The 14,677-nt window shown below is 38.9% G+C and overlaps 1 long non-coding RNA gene across 1 annotated transcript; it reads right to left on the reverse strand.

Annotated features, from left to right (window-relative positions):
* Positions 1–11,743: 11,743 nt before the first annotated feature.
* On the reverse strand, positions 11,744–13,526 carry LOC129300611 (uncharacterized). Its single transcript, XR_008590799.1, has 2 exons — positions 12,866–13,526; positions 11,744–12,182 (listed from the first exon to the last, which is right to left on the reverse strand). It is a non-coding gene; the product is annotated as an uncharacterized LOC129300611 (long non-coding RNA).
* Between the last annotated feature and the right edge of the window lie 1,151 nt (positions 13,527–14,677).

Below are 14,677 nucleotides of genomic sequence, written 5' to 3' on the forward strand. Positions count from 1 at the left end.
AAGTTAAATGAGGCATAAATCTTAAATTAGTGTTAATATGGACTATAGATTAAGACTTTCTAACTCTTTAAATTAGAGTTATTTATTTTAATGTAAAATTAATATATAGTATTGTGAAATAATTATGTAGATTATATTGACAAAGATAGTGGTGAAAAAGGAGTTGTGAAGGGGAACTTGTTATTCAAGACACAAGGTAACCATTATTAATGTGTTGTGATGAGTGTGTTTGTGAATGGTTATGTGTTGTTTTGTTGTTTGGAAAAATTATGAATTATTGAAAATAAATACTGTATATACTTGTTTGAAATTATTGCCAAGTGGGTTAAAAATTTATTTTTGTTTATCATGATGAGATATTATTGTTCGGATATATTCCTGTTTGGATATTTGAATGATGCATGACTTGTCAGGGTATTTTAATGTATGGTGTTAATGGGAATTTCTGTTCGGTTAATTATTACCACGTGGTAAGCCCTCATTGGACCCAATGAGTGGCGTGTCGCTTGGTCCAACTCACCTTTGGCCGGGTGATTTGGCGTCCGAGCATGGCGAAAGGAGGATATAAGGTGCAGTCATGCAAATTAAATACTTGTTCGGTTTGTTTGAAAATATTGTTCGGTTAAATGTTTTGTGTGCCCACTTAGCAATCGCATGATTAGTTACATCCGCATGCATCATTACATATTAATTTTTGGTTACTGGGACTTTTAAGTCTCATTCCCCGTGGTTAATATTTTTACAGGAGCGAGTCCGGCCGAGAAAGCACCAGAGGTGTAATTATGGTGTATGAGACACCATCTTTTACGTTGCCTCTTATTTTGGATTATACAATGTATCTTGTGCCAACTTAGGACATATCTTCTTTGTGAAGCATGTAAACTCTAATCCTTTTTATTAAAAGTATTTATATGACCAAGAGGATTATGTCTGTCCCTCTTGATTCATGACCTGATTTAAATAACATGCTATGAGGATCATGTCTGTCCCTCATGGTTCTAATTGCTTTTTGAGATATTTTAAGACCTGTGGTATATTGTCTTGGATGTATCATGGTAGAAATTTTTCTACCATGATAAGGGTATGATAAGGGTTCAATGAAAAAAAAAATGATTTCTTGAATTAATAATTTATGAAAAATCGGTTTGTAAATTTGAGGGTGTTACATATTGGTATCAGAGCATATAGTCGGTTGGCAATATACATTGTTATGGTGCTTCTCATTGTATGGCCATGATATAGCTAGGCTAATTTTATTATTTATATCTTGTATCCTTTAGGAGGGGAGAGAAAATGCCTGTTACTCGTGGTAACTCAGGATTCCAACATGAGCACCTACCACCGCCACTGCCAAATGAGGAGCCTGACTTGGCGGAATTGAGAATGCTTGTAAAAACATTAACAGACAAGGTTCAAGGATACGAACAAGAGTTGACGGAGCTAAAGAGGCAAAAGGTAACTGAAAATGGAGATAGGGCTCATGTTGAGAGTCATGTGGGGGAAGGCAGTTCCTCACATCCTGCCACTCCGAGAGATCATGAGTCTAGAAGGAAGGAAATTAGGCAGGAGGAACAGAGAGCCCCACCGACCATTACTGATGTGTGGGAAACTGTTAGGAAGTTTAACCCTCCTACGTTTGATGGTAACCTTAAACCATCCGTGGTAGAGGAATGGGTGAAGAGACTCGAATCCATCTTTCGAGTAGTCACATGCACCAGCAATCAAAAAGTACAAGTAGCATTAGTGCTCCTAGTGAAAGGAGCAAGAGATTGGTGGGAGACAGCAGGGCCCAGGGATGATTCTACACTCACCTGGGAGGAATTCAAGGAAAAATTATTCAGGCATTACTTTCCATCAGAGTTAAGGTCTGAGAAGGAAGCGGAATTCCATGCCTTTAAGCAAGGGAACCTCGATGAGGACACATTCATTGCTAAGTTTCAGGAGTTATCTAGATACTCCACGTACCTGCAGTATAGGGATGATTCCGAATGGAAGGCTAAGCGCTTATTGGAGAAGGCTAGACCAGAATTGAGGGAACAATTGGCTCATCTAGATATCCGAGATTATGATGAAATGTGCATAAAACTACAAGTAGTAGCTCGCAGTAAGAAGGAGGTTGAGAGAGAGAAGAGGGGTTATTCATATAGTAGACCCCCAACCTACCCTCGACCCACCGGAGGCATTATGAAGAAAAACCATCAGGGTTCGAGTAGCTCATGGAACCAAGGAAGGCAGAAGGGTCCATTTCAAAGGGGCCAAGGACAGAGGAGCTATCATAGTAGTTATCACGGGTCACAGAGGAGCCCAACAGTATCTACCCCTGCCCCGAGTACAGCGAGCTCTCAACAGTGCACTAAATGCGGGCGTCGTCATTTCGGACAGTGCTGGGTCTGTTACATTTGTGGGAAACCCGGTCACATTGCAAAGTTTTGTGGGGACAACCAGGGCTCAAATATGAAGAACCCTTCCCAACATCCTACTGTCTCTGGCCGTGTGTTTGCTCTTACTCAGGACACCATGAACTCCCCAGATGCCATTAGAGGTAACATCAAAATCCTTCATCATGATATTGTTGCACTATTTGATTCGGGTGCTACACACTCTTTTATTTCTGAAACTTGTGTAAAGAACCTTGATTTGCCTGTGTGTATTTTACCTTTTGATATGAATGTGTCTACTCCTGCGGGAGAATCTGTAAGGACTGCTAAGGCATGCCTTAACCTAGTAGTCGAGTTTAAAAATAGGAAAACAACTATGGACTTAATTATCCTACCACTGAGAGGTATGGATGTAATTGTGGGAATGAATTGGATGGCTGCAAATGGTGCTATCCTAGATTGTAGAGAGAGGAGTGTGTCTTTATCTTCTTTGTCGGTGACCCCAGTCGAGACTCAAGATCATGTTTTCTTGTCGGCGGCGCAAGTTGATAGATGTATGAAGAAGGGTTGCCAGGCCTACATGGTTTTCTTCTCTATCCAAGCTGAGATTGATGAAGGCGTGAAGAATATCCCAATTGTCAAAGAATTTGCGGATGTATTTCCAGACGAAGTCTCCGGTTTACCCCCAAAGCGCGAGGTAGAGTTCTCAATTGAATTGGTACCCGGTACAGGGCCAATTTCTAAGGCTCCTTATCGGATGTCCCCTTCAGAGTTAGCGGAACTGAAAAAGCAAATTGAAGAGCTACTTGAGAAGGGTTTCATCAGACCGAGTGTTTCACCTTGGGGATCTCCAGTCCTTTTTGTAAAGAAGAAGGACGGAAGCCTCCGATTGTGCATTGATTATAGACAATTGAACAAAGTAACCATCAAGAACAAATATCCACTTCCGAGAATCGATGATTTGCTGGATCAGCTTGTGGGATCCGCAGTTTTCTCAAAGATTGACTTAAGGTCAGGGTACCACCAATTGAGAGTGAGAGCAGAGGATATACCTAAGACAGCATTTCGGACGAGATATGGGCATTATGAATTCATGGTGATGCCGTTTGGACTTACGAATGCTCCTGCGGTATTCATGGATTACATGAATAGGATCTTTCGACCCTATTTAGATAAGTTTGTAGTAGTGTTTATTGATGACATTCTTATTTATTCAAAGGATGAGGAGGCTCATGGTGAACATTTAAGAATCGTCTTGCAAGTTTTGAGGGAACATAAGCTTTATGCCAAATTAAACAAGTGTGAATTTTGGCTCCAAGAAGTAAAGTTTTTGGGCCATGTTGTGTCCAGAGACGGAGTTGCGGTGGATCCTAGCAAGATTGATGCAGTGATGAAGTGGGAACAGCCAAAATCTGTTACAGAGATACGAAGCTTTTTAGGTTTAGCAGGTTATTATCGTCGCTTTATTAAGGGATTTTCGCAAATTGCGATGCCCTTAACTAAGCTGACTAAGAAGGATGCCCCATTTATTTGGACTGACAAATGTGAAGCTGCTTTCCAAGAATTGAAAAAGAGGTTAACCACTACTCCAGTATTGACTATTCCTGACCCTGTGGTGCCGTACACTCTGTACACTGATGCTTCTTTAAAGGGTTTAGGATGTGTTTTGATGCAAAATGACCGAGTGGTTGCCTATTCCTCCAGACAGTTGAGACCACACGAGGAAAATTACCCTACTCATGATTTGGAGTTAGCTGCAGTTGTGTTTGCTCTGAAGATATGGAGACACTACTTGTATGGATCTAAGTTTCAAATCTTCAGTGACCATAAGAGCCTGAAGTATTTATTTGATCAAAAAGAGCTTAATATGAGGCAGCGACGATGGATGGAATTTCTAAAGGATTATGACTTTGAATTACATTACCATCCGGGTAAGGCTAACGTGGTAGCTGATGCCTTAAGTAGAAAGACTATTCATGCTGCACATTTGATGGTTCATGAATATCATTTATGGAACAGTTTTCATGATGTTCCAGTAGATGTGATTGAACATCAAATGGCCGCACTCCAGGTAGCAGACTTTGAGAGCAAATTCTGGGAAGATCTCAGAGTCTCACAGCAGAGTGATGACTACTTAAGGAATATAAGGAAGGAGATAGTGGTAGGTAAGGCCCCAAATTTTACCATCTCTGAGGACACAGTGATGAAGTATAAAGGTAGAGTTTGTGTACCTAATGATCCAAGATTGAGGAATATCCTTTTAGAAGAAGCTCATAGGAGCAAATATACAATTCATCCCGGTATAACTAAAATGTACCATGATTTGAAGCGAGGTTGGTGGTGGCCAGGAATGAAGAAAGATGTAACTGAATTTGTTTCTAGATGTTTAACGTGTCAGAAGATAAAGATAGAACATCAGAAGCCAGCTGGAACACTGCAACCGTTAGATATTCCAAAGTGGAAATGGGATGATATTTCTATGGATTTCATCACTGGACTGCCAAGAACACCCTCGAGTAAGGATGCTATTTGGGTGATAGTAGACCGACTCACCAAATCAGCTCACTTTTTGGCGATCAAGTTTACCTCTACATTAGAGAAATTTGCTGAGATATACATTAAGGAGATAGTTAGACTTCATGGTATACCCTCTAGAATTGTGTCAGATCGTGACCCAAGGTTCACTTCAAACTTTTGGGGTGCGCTACAGAAGGCTATGGGTACCAGACTGAGTTTTAGCACCGCATACCACCCCCAAACAGATGGACAAACAGAGAGGACGATCCAGACTTTGGAGGACATGTTGAGAGCTTGTGCCATTGAACTACCAGGTAGTTGGGATAATCATTTGCCATTAGCTGAATTTGCTTATAATAACAGCTATCATTCTAGTATTGGGATGGCGCCTTATGAGGCCTTGTATGGAAGGAAGTGTAGATCGCCTTTGTGTTGGACAGAATTAAGTGAGAGGAGTATCATTGGTCCAGAAATTGTAGAGCAGACCACCCAGAAGATTGCAATGATTAAGCAAAAATTGCTAACCGCTCAGAGCCGACAGAAGAGCTATGCTGATAAGAGGAGACGGCCGTTAGAGTTTGAAGTAGGAGATCATGTATTTTTGAAGGTTTCTCCAGTGACAGGCATTGGTAGATCCATTAAGGCAAAGAAATTGACACCTAGATTTATGGGCCCGTATGAGATCTTGGAGCGAATTGGATCTACTGCATATAGAGTTGCATTACCTCCACAGATTGCAGGTATCCATAATGTGTTCCACGTATCACAGTTGAAGAAGTACAACCCGGATCCCTCCCATGTTATTGAACCTGAAGAAGTAGAATTGAGGGAGAATTTGACCTTTAGATCCGAACCGGAGCGAATTGAGGACTTTAAGGACAAACAACTACGCAATAAGACCATCCGACTCGTGAAGGTGATTTGGAAGGGTGGAGCCCTAGGTGATGCTACTTGGGAGACCGAGGAGAGTATGAGGCGAGATTATCCACATTTATTTGCTTAGGTACATAGTTTCTAAGCTTATCTATTAAATTTTGAGGACAAAATTTCTAAAAGGAGGGGAGAATTGTAACATCCTGATTTTTATATAATAAAGAAATTGTGGAATTTAGGTTTTGAGGAAAAAAATGATAATAATAGGAATTTATATTATTTGAGGTTATTTAGAAATAATATTATGATTAGGTATTTAATTATGAATTTAAAAATTTAAATTTAAAACCACATAAGCAATATTTAGTTAAGATATAATACATAAATAATTTTTTTTATGTGTGTGTTAAAAAAAAAGAGAAGGTAGAAGGAACAAAAAAAAGGGGGGGTGGAAGGTTGTTGTTTCTAAGTCCCACATTGGTTAGATGAGGGAAGAGAAGAGGTGCCTTCATGTATAAAAAGGAGGGGGTGTGTGCATTAGGAAGCATGAGAGGCTAAGATGCAATTTAGAGAAAATTGCAACTTTTGGCCCAAAGGTTTGAATAATTAAATTCAAACCTATAGTTTTTTTTTAATATAATTTTGGGACTCACAATCCCATTTTTATATTATTTTTCTCTCTTCCTCTCACGTTGCTCGGCGTTTTCTCGCAAGGGGGGATTATTTTCTTTTTCTTCAGGTATGTTCTAACTTTCCTGTTTAGATTAGCATTTAAAAATTTATTTAATTACAAAATTAATTTTATAGTTATTTTCTAAATAATATTAGCTTTCTAGTGATATGATTATTTTGTAGGATAGAGTAAATATTTTGATTAGGATTTTTCTATAGGATAGTTAATCTGATGATATGATGGATTAAAAATATAGGTTAAAATTCTTAGGGATATAATAAATATTATAGAATATTTTTTGAGGTTGAAACTCATGTTTAAGAATTTTTGAGTTAAAATCTAGATCTATATGGTTGAATTTATGTGGAATCTGAGATGTAGGGATAAACCTATGATTATTAAATATTTATTTAAGTATGAATAGGTATTTTTGAGGTTATAGAAAGGTGATTTGAGGCTTCAGGATAATTCTAAAATTTTTAATTTATTTTTGGATGAATTTTTAGAATGTAGAAGGATGAAATTGTGATACTAGAAGTGAATTGAGGATAAAAAAAAATAGTTCATTAGGGTACGAGAATTTTAGAAAAGAATTTGGGAAGTTAAATGAGGCATAAATCTTAAATTAGTGTTAATATGGACTATAGATTAAGACTTTCTAACTCTTTAAATTAGAGTTATTTATTTTAATGTAAAATTAATATATAGTATTGTGAAATAATTATGTAGATTATATTGACAAAGATAGTGGTGAAAAAGGAGTTGTGAAGGGGAACTTGTTATTCAAGACACAAGGTAACCATTATTAATGTGTTGTGATGAGTGTGTTTGTGAATGGTTATGTGTTGTTTTGTTGTTTGGAAAATTATGAATTATTGAAAATAAATACTGTATATACTTGTTTGAAATTATTGCCAAGTGGGTTAAAAATTTATTTTTGTTTATCATGATGAGATATTATTGTTCGGATATATTCCTGTTTGGATATTTGAATGATGCATGACTTGTCAGGGTATTTTAATGTATGGTGTTAATGGGAATTTCTGTTCGGTTAATTATTACCACGTGGTAAGCCCTCATTGGACCCAATGAGTGGCGTGTCGCTTGGTCCAACTCACCTTTGGCCGGGTGATTTGGCGTCCGAGCATGGCGAAAGGAGGATATAAGGTGCAGTCATGCAAATTAAATACTTGTTCGGTTTGTTTGAAAATATTGTTCGGTTAAATGTTTTGTGTGCCCACTTAGCAATCGCATGATTAGTTACATCCGCATGCATCATTACATATTAATTTTTGGTTACTGGGACTTTTAAGTCTCATTCCCCGTGGTTAATATTTTTACAGGAGCGAGTCCGGCCGAGAAAGCACCAGAGGTGTAATTATGGTGTATGAGACACCATCTTTTACGTTGCCTCTTATTTTGGATTATACAATGTATCTTGTGCCAACTTAGGACATATCTTCTTTGTGAAGCATGTAAACTCTAATCCTTTTTATTAAAAGTATTTATATGACCAAGAGGATTATGTCTGTCCCTCTTGATTCATGACCTGATTTAAATAACATGCTATGAGGATCATGTCTGTCCCTCATGGTTCTAATTGCTTTTTGAGATATTTTAAGACCTGTGGTATATTGTCTTGGATGTATCATGGTAGAAATTTTTCTACCATGATAAGGGTATGATAAGGGTTCAATGAAAAAAAAATGATTTCTTGAATTAATAATTTGCGAAAAATCGGTTTGTAAATTTGAGGGTGTTACACAGACACTAAATCAAGATGTCATCAAGTCTAGGAATGGGAAACCTATACTTGATGGTGATCTTGTTGATGGCTCTGCTGTCTACACATTCTCCAAGAGCCGTCTTTCTTTGGGGTTAAAAGAGCAGGTACTGCACAAGGACTCATACTATGCTGGATATAACCCTTTTCCAACAATCCACTGACTTGTCGGTTAAGCTCTGCTCTATCTTTAGGGTTCATCCTGTAGTGCGGTAGATTGGGGAGTTGTGAACCTGGAATGAAATCAATTGCATGTTGGATCTCTCTCATTGGTGGTAATTCAGATGGAAGCTCATCGGGAGTGATATCCCGAAATTGTTGTAAGAGCTGTTGCACTTCCTCTGGCATTTTTGAAGTAGTAGCAATTCGTTGCGAGATCTTGGATACCAAATAAACACGATGTACTCTCTCTGCTTTCTTGTACAAATTGTTTTTCTGTCAGAAGATGCAAATTGTGGGTTTTGGGTTTTGTGCCCTTTGATTTACTTGAGCCTTTACCTTCGTTGTCAGGCTTAGCAGGACGTAACAGGATCGTCTTACCTCCATGCTTAAATGTATAGGTATTCTCACGACCATGATTGATAACATTGTGGTCATAAAGCCATGGTCGGCCAAGTAAAATGTGAGCAACATCCATTGGAAGAACATCACAAATAATCTCTTCTTTATAGTCACCTAAGTGAAGAGGAACGCGACATTGTTGCGTGACTGGTAAAGAAGTTTTGTCGACCCATGCAACACGAAAAGGTTCTGGGTGAGGTTCTGTCTTGAGATTGAGTCGGGCTACTCCTTGACTAGAAATAACGTTTCTAGAACTCCCTCCATCAATCACCAATTTGCAAGCTTTATCTCCACACTTCACAAAAGTATGGAAAATACTTGTTCGCTTCCACGAATCACTAGGCAGAGGGACAGATAGAATGCATCGCATAACTCCAACTCGACGTGTCTCACACCCATGTTCATCAATGATGATGTCCTCATCGACATCTGAAGGACACTCAACTGGATCTACGACAACGTCAGCATTTGCATTGTCTTCCTCACCTTCATATTGTGAGTCAATAACTAGAGTACGCTGTGGGCATTTTGATGCAATATGACCCTTTGAGTGACAGCGAAAACACTCGACAAAGGAATTGTTATGGCGGGAAGCAGGAACTATAGCCTCACTAGGCTGCTTAGAAGTATTACCCCTTAACCCAATTGCTTGAGTAGGTGTAAAAGACGAGCTAGGCCTAGATGTAAGTGTTCCTGTTGGTCGTTCAGACATACTGGAAGTTCGTGCTTGTCTAAACAGATTGCTCTGCATGTCGATACGCTTTGCAGACGAGTACTGTGACAGAGACTCTACTTCTAAAGTCTTATGATAAGCTTCTTCAAGAGACTCTGGAAAGTTTAACTTGAGCTCCTTCTGTAGATATGGCTTGAGACCATTAACAAACTTGGTAATGATGCGCCATTCCTCTTCATCCACGTCACATCTAATCATAAGGTCATCGAATTGAGAAATATACTCGGAAGCTGTGGAGATTTGCCTCAAATTAAGGTATTTGTCATACAGTTGACTCTTATAATGAGTCGGCACATATTTTTCTTTCAGCTTGGCCTTCATTTCATCCCACGCCTCAATCGGTGGATAACCTTGTCGCTCAATGTTCCTTTAGACATTTTGCCAATATTTCCTAGCAGATCCCACGAGCTTCATCTTCGTAAACCGAACTCGCTGAATATCTCTCATGTCATACCATTCAAAATAGTCTTCCATGCTAGCTAACCAATCCAGGAATGCACTAGGATTCAATCGTCCATCAAACTCAGGAGCTTCAACTTTAACCTTTTTGGTGATGTCATCAATATGTGTCCTTCTAAAGCCTTCTCTACCATTCCTATGGACTAACTGGTATGGTCTATGATGTTGTTCTTCAGGCCCTTGCCCATCCCAAGTATCATCTATGTCATCAGAATGATGATTGGTAAACTCATGAGGAAATGTTCTACTGTGTCTTTCACCCATAGCTCTAGAGGAATGACCAATCCTAAGGGAATTACCTCTAAGTTGATTGTGGACTGGGAATTGTTCATTTTTAAGACTTGACTCTCCTCTAATGATAGGTCTTTCGAGTATCCCTTCAGTTGTTTTCCCTGTATCTTGTCTGTATGTCAACTGAATTGCACCCATTATCTCTTTAAATTTATTGTCCATGAATTCTTTAATTTCATCTAGCCGCTGGTCCACATATGCCCTTTGAGTCCTTTCAGATTCCTCAAGATGATTTTGGGTGATTTGGGAGTTATTAGCCATGACAGATTTTAGGGCAGTAATTTCTTGGTCTAATAAAGCTTGCTTATCGTATAAATCACGAATGGTCATACAATGACAAAGATGGTATGGTAAAGTGCAAGTTTGGTGTGGATTTAATAACCTAAGGAAGAAAGGCCCCCAAGTTGCCCTTACCTAAATAGGTGAAGTCCCTTCTTTAACAACACTAACCCTCTGAGAATTCAAAAATTCCACAGGGATCGTATGCTAAATAGGTAACAGCTCGAGTGAAGTCTTCATAGAAATCTCCGAAGGTTCAAAAACCTTTCAGGAAAACCGTTAAAAACTTCAATTAATCTAGGGTAATTTTTGGACACGAGTATAAGGCAGGATTGTGTGTGAGGTAGGTGTCTTAGGTTATACGAACACTGCTATCAAAAGTCACAAATTAACAACATAATGATCAATGTAAATTTCCTTTTTTTTATATATATTTATATATTTTCAAAATATTAAAACATGATTAAAAAAATAAAAATAAAATAAAAATTGCAATGCTCAAAGAAACCAAAGTACCACACAACAAAGATTTCAGAACTAGCTATGAATGAAACACCTCCTTTAAGAACCAAGTAAGCCAGTTAAATGAAAGGGTCGTCGGCCTTACCAGCGTTGCTTTAGGAGCTCAAAACAAAAAGTTTTACCCCCAAATAAGTTTTAGATGATGACTTGCGCCCCTCAGCTCCTTCAAAGTTGAACAAAATTCTGCGAAAACACACAGAAAACACTGAAATCACGTTCTGGCGGCGACTGTACGGACGGCGCGTGTGGCGGCGCGTGAGGCGAGTGAAGACCACGCGCAGAAGCTCCACCGGCGCGTGACGGCGCGTGTGACTTCGGGCGGAGGTGGTCTTTTTGGTTCTGACAGGATTTTCCCTTCTGAGCACGATGGTAGCGTCCGTTTTTGGATCTGACGTCGGGAAATGTGATTCTGGGGCTGGCAGCGTGAACAGAGTATGCTGAGCTCCCCTGAGAGTTTTCCTTCGATCTCTGGCCGTGGAAACAGCCTAGGAACGTTCAGAACCTGGCTCTGGTACCAAGTTGATGTAAAACACACACTCACATTGATTTGAACAGAATAGGATGAGGAAAAGAAACAGAATCAGAGAATGAGAGGTGAAGGGGGAGGGAAAACAGAGGGGAGAGATGACAGAAAACAGAGAAAGCAGGGGAAGTGGAGAGGGACGCAGAACTGATAGATAGGGGAATAGAACAGCAATTCATTCCAACTCCTCGAACTCCCTTACATGTGCTGCATGGTGGCTTTTTATAGAAGCCACAATTAAGGTTTCCTTCTTATGAAGGAAACATAAAATGAAATAAAATATAAGTTTGAGGTTTCCTTCCCTATAAGGAAAGCTCAACTTGCAGATTTAAATAAAGAGTAGAACAAACAAAAGCAGGTCAGGTTTCCTTCCTTTAGAAGGAAACTTACAAAATACTAAATAATGCAAAAACAATTATTTCTTTCTAAAATAACATTTGCCATATTTTCTATCACATGTGGTAGTTACTGAAACAAGCATTAGACAATGTTTTTTCCCCCACTTCTCCATATCTAATAATGCTGGTTTTTGGAGCTCCCAACAGAGGTTTAGATACAGTGATTTAGCTTGCTCGATACCCGACCAAATCCTGCACGTTTCCACAAAAAAAAAAAGGAAGAATCTTAGATGACTTATCAAGCAGAACAAAAGGTGTAGCACTGACATGAAACTACTAGATATAGCAACAATTTCAGAGGGATACAACGATGATAAATCTCATCCTACTAGGTACATGAATTACGCCACACTATTATATTCTGTCAACAACCAAATCTCTAAAAATATTGTTAACCAAAAGATCGCTTCCAATAATTTCAAGCAGAAGAGATAAGTCAATTAATTCAGGGAATTATACAGATGCATCAAGTCGTCAAATGGCTACAGCTTTACGTTGACCAATCCCACCTTTCTTTTTCCGGCCGGGTAACTAGTCCAGCTTTAGGTTTAGAATTTTGACCATTCATATATATCCTAGGAACTTCTTCCCACATACGTTTAGGTCACTTGTATCACATGGCTACAAAATTACATACTCATGGCTCTTGTTTTTGATAAGATTATGGGTAAAGAAGCTCCATGAGCAAGTTATGGAATAATGTTGAAGAATAAAACGTTATTATGAGTTTTTGTTTACCATTTAACATTGAGTTTGAAGTTTTAACTTCTCCTGATACTAAGGATTCTTCAAAACACAGTTTTTGAGAGCATATGTATAAAAGCACAGGCCAATGGTAGAGCATTAAATCAGAAAATGAATATCTATTTATTTACCTTGACCGCATTTCTTCTGCTTGAGTTCAGACTTCTTCCCCGATCTACACGTGCAAATTCTTAACCTCTCTCAGAGGAGCTCGCCCATCAAAAATTTGCTTCGTGTTTCTTAGTCGTGGCAGAAAAAGTACGATTTGCTCTCATTTACAGTAGCAACATGCAGCTTGTCAAAGTCAACAAGATCCGTTGACCAATGATCTCCATCTGCAGTAGTATTCAGCATCTCGTCAAGAGTCTTCATCAATTGCAGATCCTTACCAGATAATTCCCCAATCCTCTCACACATGTCTTCAATATGAGCTAGCATACCCTCCCTTTCAGTTGATAACTTTGTGATATCTTGGAGCAAAATTCCTTTCTCAAACTCAAGCTCTCCAATTATGCTTTTCATGGACCTCAATTTTTCCGTCACATCTTCAGTTTCCAACTTCTTTGCCTCTAATGACGCTCGAAGCTGCTCTGATTCTTGTTTCAAATGTAAGATTGATTCTTCCTCATAAGCAACCTTCTCAAGAAAATTGTTAACTTCCAGTTCTGCTTTCACTACTCTCAGTTCTTTTCTTCAATTTCTCGCTTTGTCAGATATTCTGCATCTTTCAAGGCCCCTGTAAGCGCACCGATCTCAACCCACTTTTCCACTTGTTCGGAGAAAGCGAAAGCGAAAGACAGCGCACACATCAAATCTTGCTCCAATGACTCGGCTAGTTCGTGCAAGTGCTTTATGATTTGGTCTTTCTCTTCTTTAAGCTTCAAAAGATTCTCTTTCTCCTGCTTAAGAGCTTTATCTGCATCCAATAGTGCAAGTGTTGCGGAAGATGCTTCTTTTTTCAAGGACTCTTGCCGCAAGCCAGCCATGGCTATATCATTTTGAAGATCTTTAATGCAACTCTCCTTCTCCTCAACATTTTGGAGAAGATTTTCTTTCTCTTGCTTAAATGTTTTGCTCCTTCAATTTACTTGTACAGTACAGTTCTAAGGAAGCAATCTGCTTCTGAAGTTCCTCGGCTTTACTCTCCTGCTCCTTGACGATACAGATAAGGCTTTCATTTTCATCCTTAAGGGCTTGCTCATTCTCGAACTGCAAAGTAAGGGAACTCTCCATCTTTTGACACTTTCCTTGAATTTCTTCAGAGCAGGCTTTGAGAGTTTGGGCCGTATGCTTCCACTTCTCTAATTCACGTCCTAATTGAGCGACCTCATTATTTTTATTGGCTATTTCAAGCTCTAGCTTTCCTTGAGCCTCAAGTGCAAACACGTCTTTCACAATTTAGAGTGTTCTCCATTTGCAGAAGTTTCCCTTTCAAGGCATGTTGACCTTCTGATGATTCCTCAAGCATTTTTTATGCCGTTCAAGTTTTCCTCTAGCATAATACGTGGTGCCACATTTTGAGAAATGTCTTTCACTTCCAATTGCACTTCAGAGAGACAAGTCATCATATCTTCTTTCCCTTTGATATGAACAGCTTCATCTATTTCTGCACTAAATAATTTGGTGTAAGCCTCAACAAGTTCAGATTTAAAGATCAAAAGTCCCATAGAATATTCTTCAATTACATAATGACCATTTTCCAGTTCCATCAGCAGATCCATTATTTCTTGTTCTTTACTGGTCAATGAAGATTTATACATACTAATATCTGCTTCCATCTTTCCATTTGATAACCCCATTGACATTCTTTAGTCTTCATACTAGAGGCCACAGTTTTTGCGTGCCTCTTCCAAGTGCCAAGTTTGTTGCGGAGTTTTGATAGCAGAGAACTTGCTCCAGCATTTTGGATTCCAGCTTCCCTTAGTTCTTTAAGTGAATGTCCT

Source organism: Prosopis cineraria, unplaced genomic scaffold (genome assembly GCF_029017545.1).
Source record: "Prosopis cineraria cultivar Desert tree isolate PC_DT_omini unplaced genomic scaffold, ASM2901754v1 PC1676, whole genome shotgun sequence".
Lineage (NCBI taxonomy): Eukaryota > Viridiplantae > Streptophyta > Magnoliopsida > Fabales > Fabaceae > Prosopis > Prosopis cineraria.